Source organism: Haliaeetus leucocephalus, unplaced genomic scaffold, assembly GCF_000737465.1.
Source record: "Haliaeetus leucocephalus isolate CR32 unplaced genomic scaffold, Haliaeetus_leucocephalus-4.0 Scaffold566, whole genome shotgun sequence".
NCBI classification, from domain to species: Eukaryota; Metazoa; Chordata; class Aves; order Accipitriformes; family Accipitridae; genus Haliaeetus; species Haliaeetus leucocephalus.
The window spans coordinates 1,507,173-1,519,026 of NW_010973002.1; the positions used below are offsets into that span (position 1 = coordinate 1,507,173).

General features: G+C 46.3%; 1 long non-coding RNA gene across 1 annotated transcript; it reads left to right on the forward strand.

Annotated features, from left to right (window-relative positions):
- The first annotated feature begins 2,259 nt into the window (after positions 1 to 2,259).
- Positions 2,260 to 11,077, forward strand: LOC104838056. Its single transcript, XR_775008.1, has 3 exons — positions 2,260 to 2,390; positions 3,700 to 3,703; positions 11,067 to 11,077. It is a non-coding gene; the product is annotated as an uncharacterized LOC104838056 (long non-coding RNA).
- Positions 11,078 to 11,854: the final 777 nt, after the last annotated feature.

An 11,854-nucleotide genomic window follows, 5' to 3' on the forward strand; every position in this document is an offset into this window, starting at 1 on the left:
CCAGGCTACTTGTGGTGCTCGATGATGGAAGGAGCAAATGGATTTTCAGTTCTTAACCTTCCCAATACGTTCAGTACAAAGAGCATTTTGCGGTTCTGGGAAAACCAAAGTCACAATTCATTGCCTGCCTTTTGATTGGTATTTTAAAAGGTGGGGGGAAGAAATTCAAGCAGCCTTTGAATTTCAGGCAGTGGAAGAAAAAAATAAATTTAGCACTCTTATGTTGCCCAAGTTGTCCAAACATATTGGTTCCTGTATAGTAGCCTCCATAACTGTGTTTATCTTGATTGGTGTAATTCTCTTGGCTTCTTTTGAAATGGATTGTCCACAAAAATGAGGTATATTTTTAGCTTGCTGACCATAGCATGTGCACACTAAGGAGAAGTTCTTATTGCCCGTAGGACAGAAAAAGACAATACCAATCAATATTGTAGTAGTAAGTGTTAGTGTTGCCTCTAGCTGAGAACTGTGTTTCTGTATTTCTCGGTATTTTCCTCTGTTTTATTTGGGTTTAAATGTAGCTATCTGGTTTAAACTAGCTTTTGGATGTCATTAAGTGACGAGAAAAACACTGACTTTCTAGCATCAGTTACAGAATACTTGGAAACTTGCAACTTAGTCTATTAGGACAGACATCACTGAGAATTTTACTGAAAATCAAAATCTGTAATTCCTACTTTCTTAAGGAAGCAAGTACTCTTTATTCATCTTTACATATGTCTCAGGTCTATCTTTGTAGTATCTTTTTGCTTAAATTTCCTCATCTGTAGAGGTCAATAGGTCAGTTGCACTGACCTATTTCTTTGTTGGATTTTATATTGCAGTTAGAGCAACAGGGTGGTTGCCAAATACAAAATCCTGAATTCAGAGAGATGCATTTACTAGAAATCAACCATGCTGTGACTTATCAAAATCAAGAAATGTTCACCAATAGCATCCAAAACTTTGGATTAATCAGATAGAACACATGGAATTATACAGAATAACCAGAAATGCTGCTCAGTAAAAGCCAGTGATGCTCCTGCAACAACTGCAGAATGTCTGTGACAACAAGGTGAGATGCTGTTTCTCCCTCAAATGTCTGATTTTACTGCCTTAACAGGATTTATGGCTTAGTACAACAGCTGGAGTATCAAGTTTAAAGGTTCAGCATATAAGGTGATTGCTTTCCTTGCCCTGGTGAAAAATTTCTGATTTCTAGTTTTACAGGTATATGTCTGTTTATCTCACTTAATCAAATAAATGGAAATTAACTGAGAACCCAACTGCAACTCTGCTCATCTAATCCAAAATTAATTACTTAATAAAAGTACTATTTCTTAGCTATGCAAAGAGGCTTCCTTTATGTAACTATGATTTCACCAATATACACTTTTCTGAAATATTAAGACTTAATGCTTATCTGCAGGGTTTTTTAATTTCAAGTCAATCATTTGAAATGATGGTAAACAATCCACTGAACACAAAGCCCTGAATTACAGTGCAGTGATCTGTCAGGTCTGGCAGAATCATTAGACCTCACCTAATTCATTATAACAGCTCCTTTACTGTGGAGATGTAGAACTGGTATGCAACTATATGTGCAAATCTGATTCAGTACCTGGAAAAATTATGGAGAAGATCATGCTGGGTGCTATTGAAAGACATTTAAACAACAATGCAATCATCAGGCACAGTCAACATGGGTTCACGAAGGGAAAGTGCTGTTTAACTAATTTGATATCCTTCTATGATAAGCTCATCCGCCTAGTGAGTGAAGGGTTGGTGGTGGATATAGTTTTTCTGGGTTTTAGTAAGGTTTTTTGTACTGTCCCTCACAGCATCCTTCTGGACAAGTTGTCCAACTGTGAGATGAGCAGGTAGACGGTGTGCTGGGTGAGGAACTGGCTGAATGGCAGGGCTCAAAGGGTTGTAGTGAATGGGGCTACATCTGGCTGGCGACCGGTGACCAGCGGTGTTTCTCAGGGCTCAATTCTAGGGCCAGTTCTGTTCAATATATTTATCAATGATCTGGATGCAGGAGTTGAATGCACCATTAGCAAGTTTGCAGATGATACCAAACTGTGAGATGCTGTTGACTCTCTCGAGGGGCAAGAGGTCTTCCAGAGGGATCTAGATAGATTGGAGCATTGGGCTATCCTAAATGGCATGAAATTGAACAAGGCCAAACGCCAAATTCTGCACTTGGGACAGAGTAACACTGAGCACAAGTATAAGTTGGGAGAGGAGTGGCTGGAGAGCAGCCCTGCAGAAAGGGATCTGGGGGTGCTGGTTGACAGCAGGCTCAATGTGAGTCAGCAGTGCGCCCTGGCAGCCCAGAGGGCAAACTGCGTCCTGGGGGGCATCAAACACAGCGTAACCAGCCAGTCAAAAGAGGGGATTATCCCACTGTCGTGGTGTAACCCCAGCCAGCAACTAAGCACCACACAGCCACTCACTCACTCCCCCCACTGCCCAGTGGGATGGGGGAGAGAATCGGAAAAAAATTAAAACTCCTGGGTTGAGACAAGAACAGTTTAATAGAACAGAAAGAAAGAAACTAATAATGATAATAATAACAATAATAAAATTACAATACTAATAAAAGGATTGGAATACATAAAACAAGTGATGCACAATGCAATTGCTCACCACTTGCTGACCAATGCCCAGTTAGCTCCTGAGCAGCGATCCCCCCAGCCCCACTCCCCCCTGTTTATGTACTGGACATGACGTCCCATGGTATGGAATACCCCTTTGCCCAGTTTGGGTCAGCTGCCCTGGCTGTGTCCCCTCCCAAGTTCTTGTGCCCCTCCTGCATTCTTGCTGGCTGGGGGTAAGAAGCTGAAAAATCCTTGACTTACTTAGACTAAACACTACTTAGCAACAACTGAAAACATCCGTGTGTTATCAACATTCTTCTCATAGCGAACCCAAAACATAGCACTATACGAGCTACTAGGAAGACAATCAATCAACTCGATGCCAGCTGAAACCAGGACACCCACTGTATTCAGCAATGGTGCAGCCTCACCTTGAGTATTTTCTGCAGTTCTGGGCCCCACAATTTAAGAAGGATGTGGAGGTCCCTGAATGTGTCCAGAGGAGGGCAACAAAGCTGGTGAAAGGGCTGGAAGGACACTGGTCCTGTGAGGAGCAGCTGAGGACACTGGGCTGGTCTAGTTTGGAGAGAAGGAGGCTGAGGGGCGACCGCATTGCTCTCTACAGCTTCCTGAGGAGGGGAAGTGGAGAGGGAGCTGCTGATCTCTTCTCCTTGGGATCCAGTGATAGAACTCGTGGGAATGGTTCAAAGCTGCGCCAGGGGAGGTTCAGACTTGACATTAGGAAGCATTTCTTTACCAAGAGGGTGGTCAAACACTGGAACAGGCTTCCTAGAGAGGTGGTCGACGCCCCAAGCCTGTCAGTGTTCAAGAGGCATTTGGACAACGCCCTTAATAACATGCTTTAACTCTTGACAAGCCCTGAAGTGGTCAGGCAGTTGGACTTGATAATCGTTGTAGGTTTCTTCCAACTGAACTACTTCTATTCCATTCTGTTCTGTTCTGTTCTAATTTTTCTTCCTACCTCCTTCTTTCCCTAACAGTACATGCTGAGAAAATCTTTGATGACATTTCTTCCCAGCCCTACACGAGCAGAAGGGATTGAATGGGTAATCATGTCCCATCCTAGGCATTGGCTCTGTCACCTGGTGGGAAGGAGGCATGTACCTTCTGATGGGGTGAGAGCTGTGGATTGTCTTGAGATAATTTGAGTATCTGAACAAATTTGCAAAAAGCATGTGTGAACTGGGGTTTTTGAAAATATTCTGTGTTCATTCAGTTTAGCTGGGTTTCCATAGGATGGCAAAAGACCACATCTCTGACACTAGTGAGGCTCAAAGATCAAGCCCACAGTATGAAGCAGGATGTGCTCTGGAACAAAATGGTTGCAAATCTTTTTGATGTGAGCAATACCTGTTCATTCCCCCATTAGTTTTTTGGGGTTTTTTTCTTACACTCATTTTTAGAAATGCCTGAACTGTTTCCCTTGGAAAAACAGAACAAAACACAAGAGCCTGAGCACAACAGTACTCCATCAGAGCGAAGGTCCATCTGGCCCAATACTCTGTCTCCAAAGTGGCCAACCATAAATGTCTAAAGGAGAATAGACAAGCAGTGCAGCTCTGTCAGGGTCTGGGGGTGCTCACAGGCCTCAAAGGCTGGGACTGGCCTCCCCTGGGACCCCCACCCACACCACCTCCTGCCAAGAGCCCAGGGTCGTGTCTCAGCTCAGCCTGCAGCCTTCAGTCCCTGCCTGAGCCATGTTGTAGGTGTGCCCATCTCTCACCCTGTCTCCTGGATGGGCCTGGGACTGCACTGCAGATAGCCACTCGCCTGGATGGACCCCTCAGACCTCGGTCATAGCTTGTCATGCATAACTATGTGCATAACATAGCACAACTCTTCTCTTCTCTTCTCTTCCTTGCACTCACAATGAGTCCAATAATGATGAAACTGTTATTTGCCTGAAATGCCAGGGCTTTTTCAGCTCCAAAAACACTTTCAAGGACACACATCAGAAAAGTTACAAGTGGTAACAGGATTTTATTTTATTTTATTTTATTTAGTTTTGTTTTTTTTAATTTCATTTCATTTTGTTTCATTTCGTTTTATTCTATTTTTCTGAATCCGTTTCAGAGCCAATGCTCACAAGCATTAACACAATGTGCATGTGTAGCCAGGAGCAGGCTGATGTTCAGCTTCAGTCTAGCTTGAAAAAACATCCCTTGCAGTCTGGCAAAGGAAAGCCACAGAGCTACGGAAAGTAGCAGCAGGAGTACAGGCCAAGCAGTCCCTGTTTCCTGAAGAGTGAGAATTTGAAGAATGAGGATCGGTACCAATCATACACAAAAGAAGAGGAGGAGCGTGGCACCGTGGAGTATTTTCAAAAGTATGACACCAACTGATGACAACTGCACTTTTTTGCCTTCAAAAAATTCCTCTGCTGTGCTTCTTGGCCAGCAATGCACGAAAAGTGCTCTCGTGCCTGTCCGGCGCTTGTATTGCGTGCAGGGAGAGCTGGAAAGTGGCAGCTCCTGATGGTGCAGCCAGCCTGGAGCCCTTCCAAGGACAGGGGGTTTTGCATGAGCAAGAACACCTGGGGAAATGGAGCCAAGGGAAGAGCAGAGCTCGCTCCGCTACAAACTTACAATGGGAAAGAAAGCCAGAGCGAGCCAGGGCACTAGTGGTGCCTTGGTGGTGAAAGAGCAGCAGTGAAGAACCTAGCCAAAATGGCCCAGATGAGCCCTGACAAGGGGCTGTGCTCAGTGCTACAGGGGAAAAGATGAAAACCCCGGGGGCCACCCTTGGGGCCCGCCCTGGGACTCTAGAAAGCTTCCTCGCCCCGGATGCGGGGCACGAGGGCCACCTTTGTGGAGCATGAGCAGCAGGCACCTAGCCAAAATGGCCCAAAGGAGCCCTGACAAGGGGCTGCGCTCAGTGCTGCAGAGGAAGGCAAAAACCCCCCGGAGCCACTTGCTAGCCCACCGTGGGGTAAAAAAAGCCTTCCTCCCCCCAGCTGCAGGGCACAAGAGGTGCATGAGCAGCAGGCAGTAACCTAGCCAAAATGGACCAGAGGAGCCCTGACAAGTGGTCGTGCTCAGTGCTGCAGAGGAAGGCAAAAAACCCCCGGGGACCAGTGCCAATCTGCCCCGGGGGAAAATTCCTTCCTGACCCCAGAGCTGGCGATCGGCTGTTCCCTGAGCATGTGAGCAAGACCTGCTTCCTCATCCCACAGGCTGGTCACGCCTCCCAGGAGACACTAGCACTGCCCGTCACCTTTCCTCCCTCAACCTGGAGCCATCTCAGGGGCTTCCAAGAGTAGCAAAATGCCCCCAGCCTGATCGACCTTCGGGGGGCAAGAATCCTTCCTGTGCCTGGCAGGACACCAGCGGATGCTCCAAAGCACTGGGCCATCTGTGCATCCCATTTCTTACAGCTACTGCCACTGGCTCCGCAGGGGATGAGGATGGATGGTGAGCTCTTCAGTGCTCCTCGACTGCCAAGAATGCATTCCCTTGGTCTTGCCACCGCTATCCAGCTGAAAAAGCCTGAGACCCTCGGGCACCTCCAGGTGTTGGTGGGTCTTCTCATCTCCTGAGGAGCTTGCATCTGTTCTCCAAAGGCTGAAGCAGGATTTCCACCCATCAGATGAACTTTGAGTGTGGCCCCACCAGGAGCTGGAATTGCAGCAGAGAACCTCCAGCAGTCTCATCCAGCCTCAAGTCTTCCTCCGTCAGCCCCCTCCAAGTAATTCCACCAGCTGCTCAAGGAGTTCCTCTCGGATGTCTTCAGGCCGCCCCCAGGGCAGCTCTGTTCTGGTGGCGAAGCCGGGCAGACTGGCAGCAGGACATGGGAAGATGCCCCTTTTATCCTGCCCTGGGGCATTGTGACTGCTGCGTTGGTGGGTGGTGGCACTGTGATATCGGGGTGACAGGACCCCCTGCAGCCCCACCCAACACCCCTCCGCCCAGCATTTGGGGCGTTGGCTGCGAGGCAGTCCCTGTGCCCAAGAGGCCCAGGGGGCTGTCCCTGCCTTTGGTGGCCATGCGCTGGGCACGGCTGCTGTGTGTCCCTGTAAATTAATCTGTACGTTCAAACTATGTAAATAAGGGCATTTATACTATATACATTCAGTTGATAGTGGTGATGCCAGAGGTGAAAGGAAGGGTTTTGGTTCCCTCTGTGTGAACTTTGCAGAGACGTAGAGAGCGTGCAGGATTTCACCATTCCTTATCAATGCACCAAGTGACATTTGCTACTACACTGCTTATGGTAAGGTCTTCTTCTTGGAAAGAAGACCTGAATTGTTTTGTGTTCTTGACCATATTTTTCCTTGCCCTTCAATAGCTCTTTTCCTCCTTTGGCCTTCATCCTTGGTGTCTTTCTTGAAAGTGATGGCAGTTCTGTCAGCCTTTGTCTTGCTCCTTCTAGTCATCTTCTTCTGTAGGCCTTCCATGCCCCCCATCAACTGTTTAGTCTTTGTTTGCCTTCGTCCTAGATGGAATTTATCTTTCTTGAACCCGAGTAATGAGAAATGTCCATAGTGGTACAGGTGAGTTCTCACCAGGGCTTTGCACAATGCTTGCCTTTCCTGTGGAAAGGCTTGTAGCATTTAAGAAATCTCCTTTGCATTTGTTACAGAGGGCATTTAGAAATTTGCTGGTGTTTATTAACATTAATGTGTCCAGTTTGGGCGTTTACCTGTTGTATTATTACTTGAATGCAACACTTCACTGATGGCTGCTTAATTCCATGTTGTTGACAGATCAATGAAGCACTTTGATCCCAATGTGGTTTAAGCTGCATGGATTCAGCATGTTTTCCCTACAACACTTAGGAAAAACAAGTATCTGACTCAGTTGTGTAGAATAGTTTAAAAAACCTCAGCTAAGTATCACTGAAGGGTACTGTATAGAGGGTAGAGATTTAGAGATTGACAACAAATCACCTTGGCAAGTTTGTTCACGTCCTTGAAATGTAGAATGACTGTTGGTCTCTCTCCCATCAAGCTTATCTCTTCAGTGGTCTGTCAGGGTAAAAGGGAAAGTCACTGAGTTTGTTATTGGAGATGTTGCTGTAGGCTGCAGACCCCAGCTGGGTTCCTATCAGAAATGAGGACATTTTTTGTCTGTCTGAACAAGCTGTTCTTTTAGGCAAAACACCATTATTCACATTGAAAACAACAGTGGAAAATGCTACTGCCTCTGCTGACTCCTGGTACAAAATGAGCATAATCACCTCTTAGAACAACCAGGAAAAAATAATACACAGACATAACCACACACTATATATCTAATCTGTATCTATATTTATACCTCATCTATATCTAGCTACATATCTCTATATCTATACCTATCTCCTGGGTTAGTGCAAATAAACCCTCACATCACGGCAGTACTGGTAAGTCCAGTAGATGGCACGTGCTGAGGACAACAGTTCAAAACACCAGAGCTGCAGCCAAGGCAAAGTGAGACAAGCTGGAGGGAACTGCAGCAGCAATGCTGTTGCAAGAGCTGTTCATAACCAAAGGCAGGAAACAGAAACTGTGAAGGGACGGCTTGTTGCCAATTCATGCGATGTCCTGAGCTGGGTCCCTGAGATGTCCCCACTGAAAGGGAAAGGCGGGCTCTAGAAGGAAAGGATCAAGAAATAGTGACCTCCCTAGCCAGCAGAAGAGCCAGGCCATGGGGGAAAGGAGGCGACGGATTGAAATCTCTTCTCTGTGTTAGAGACACACATCACGTGCTTGGTAAAGGGCAATACTGACGAGTTTTGCTCTGCCAGGTGAAGGACTGGTGTCCTTTGGTGCTGGCTGGCATGTCCATTCATGGGCCCCAATGTCAGCCCTGTACCAACGGTCTCTTTACAGAAAGAGCAGCATTCACAGCCTGTAACACCCCAGGAGCTGCTAGAGCTCCTGTCACTGTCATAGTTACCCATGGTATCACATCACAAATATCAAAAGCAGGGATTTGCAGAGGTTTCTGTGGCATAGGCTACATTTCAGAGAGCTTTTCAGCTAATAGCCGTTTTCCTGACCACGCAAACCACCCCTCTTCTTAACATCCCTGCCAATATCTGTGTTACATTGATGCCATGCACTGATATATGAAGATATTGCATTAAATTACTACAAATAATCTCCTTTGTGATTGTTATAATTCACTGTTTTTACCTCTCAAGCTGGTGAGAAGTTGGGATACAAATATATCCTCTGCCTATATTCTTCCACCAAAAAACTCTACAGCAAGAACTAAAACAAGCTTGAAGCATATAAACTCTGAAGTATCATGGCATTGAAGGAAAATCACAAGCTTGTCAGCATTTAAATATATTATTACCAATCTCTTATGATGCTCCTTATTAGACCTTCCTGCTTGGAGGAATTCTGTGTACAGTGGTGAAACCCAATCCTGATCAGAGAGAAACTATTTCCCCTACAAGAGCATGTGTCCTGTGAAGCATCCAAAATGGATCAAACCAAGGAAAGTGAGCCTTGGAGGGTCTGAAGTTTCAGCTTGAGTAAACATGTAAAAAGTATAAACTCTTGCTTTAAATCTGCTGAGTGTGAAAAACTGAGCTGTGACTTGCAGGAGAAGTGTGCTCCTGTGAGACTTCCTCATTGTTCTCCCTTCAGGTAGAAATACTGTGAGAAACAATTTCAGAAGTTAAGCCCGAAAAGCAGTGTTCCAGTATGAAAAATGTTCATGCTTCAATATACGTGTTGTGTCTGTGAACAGCTGCCTCTATATACATCATCACAAAATATCAAACCACTGCAGAAAACAACAAATAAGGAATACATCTTTTACTGAGCATGAATGAAACTTATAGTTCTGCTTCATTAGGAGCAGGTTAGCTGATACTCAAAAATAATGAGAAGCATAACCAAAGTTGTCTTTCAGTCTGTAAAAATTCCCACAAATAAAGAGCTCTAACATGTTAAACCAATTCTGAGTCTTGGATCTCAGGCCCAAGAAAAACCTTCAGCCTAATGAAGAAGATGATGGAAAAAGAAGAGGCAGTGGCTCAGTGCCACAGTACACAGCAGAGGCATTAGCTGAAAGAGATCATTTCTGATTGAACACACTTAATCTAGAAATGATTGAGAAGCCAAAAAAAAAAAAAAATTACCACCATCTTCTTTTCACTATGATTTCCCAGAGCAGACATGTGCCTTTAGGTGTGTGAACAAATCCTCCTCATTTGGTTCTGGAATTTAAAATACCTTCAAGCTGCTAACAAGGTGGAGATTTGCTCATCTTCCATCCAAAGAGACATAATTTATCTTTGCTCTGGGTGGGCAATGGTGCTCCACTTACAATCTTGTGATACTACGTTGCATAAATTCTCCACATCATATCTTGAGATTAGAGCTATCTTCAGGATTATTTTATAAAAATACCTTGGATAAAATTAAGCAGTATCAGCGCATTTGTATCTTAGACAAGTTGGTGAGTGAGCCAACTAGGGAAGGCGCCCTGCTGGACCTGTTGTTTGAGAACAGAGAGGGACTTGTGGGTGATGTGGTGGTTGGAGGCTATCTTGGGCACAGCGATCACAAAATGATAGCGGTTTTGATTCTTGGAGAAGTAAGGAGAGGGGTCAGCAGAACTGCTACCTCGGACTTCCAGAGGGCAGACTTTGGCCTGTTTAGGAGCCTGGCTGACGGAGTCCCTTGCGAGGCAGTCCTGAAGGGCAGAGGAGTCCAGGAAGGCTGGACATTCTTCAGGAAGGAAATCTTGAAGGCGCAGGAGCAGGCCGTCCCTGTGTGCTGAGAGACAAGCTAACAGGGAAGGAGACCGGCCTGGCTGAACGGAGAGCTTTGGCTGGAGCTCAGGAAAAAGAAGAGTTTATGACCTTTCAAAGAAGGGGCAGGAGGACTCAGGAGGACTATGAGGATGTCGTGAGGCTATGGAGGGAAAAAATTAGAAGGGCCAAAGCCCAACTAGAACTTAATTTGGCTACTGCAATAAAAGACAATAAAATATGTTTCCACAAATACCTTCACAACAAAAGGAGTGCTAAGGAGAATCTCCATCCTTTATTGGATATGGGAGGAAACATAGTGACAAAGGCTGAGGAAAAGGCTGAGGCACTTAATGCCTTCTTTACCTCAGTCTTTAATTGTAAGACCAATTGTTCTCGCAGTACCCAGCCCCCTGAGCTGGAAGACAGGGACAGGGAGCAGAATGAAGCCCCCATAATCCCAGGGGAAATGGTTAGCGACCTGCTACACCACTTAGACACACACAAATATATGGGGCCAGATGGGATACTGAGGGAGCTGGTGGAGGTGCTCACAAGGCCACTTTCCATCATTTATCAGCAGTCCTGGCTGTCCAGGGAGGTCCCAGTTGACTGGAGGTTAGCAAATGTGACACCCATCTACAAGAAGGGCTGGAAGGAGGATCTGGGGAACTACAGGCCTGTCAGTCTGACCTCGGTGCCAGGGAGGGTTATGGAGCAGATCATCCTGAGTGCCATCACATGGCAAGTACAGGACAACCAGGTGATCAGGCCCAGTCAGCACAGGTTTATGAAAGGCAGGTCCTGCTTGACTAACCTGATCTTCTATGACATGGTGACCTGCTTAGTGGATGAGGGGAAAGGCTGGGGATGTTGTTTACCTGGACTTCAGTAAAGCCTTTGACACCATTCCTCGCAGCATTCTCCTTGAGAAACTGGCTGCTCATGGCTTGGACGAGCATACTCTTTGCTGGGTAAAACACTGGCTGGACGGCCGGGCCCAAAAAGTTGTGGTGCATGAAGTTAAATCCAGTTGGTGGCCGGTCACAAGTGGTGTTCCCCAGGGCTCAGTACTGGAGCCAGTTCTGTTTAATATCTTTATCAATGACTTGGATGACAGGATCAAGTGCACCCTCAGTAAGTTTGCAGATGACACCAAGTTGGGTGGGAGTGTTGATCTGCTCGAGGATAGGCTCTACAGAGGGATCTGGAGAGGCTGGATTGATGGGCCGAAGCCAGTTGTATGAGGTTCAACAAGGCTCAGTGCCGGGTCCTGCCCTTGGGTCACAGCAACCCCATGCAGTGCTACAGGCTTGGGGAAGAGTGGCTGGAAAGCTGCCTGGTGGAAAAGGACCTGGGGGTGCTGGTTGACAGCTGGCTGAATATGAGCCAGCAGTGTGCCCAGGTGGCCAAGAAGGCCAATGGCATCCTGGCCTGCATCAGACATAGTGTGGCCAGCAGGACTAGGGAAGTGATCATCCCCCTGCACTTGGCACTGGTCACAGCTTGAATCCTGTGTTCAGTTTTGGTCCCCTCTATACAAGAAAGACATTGAGGTGCTGGAG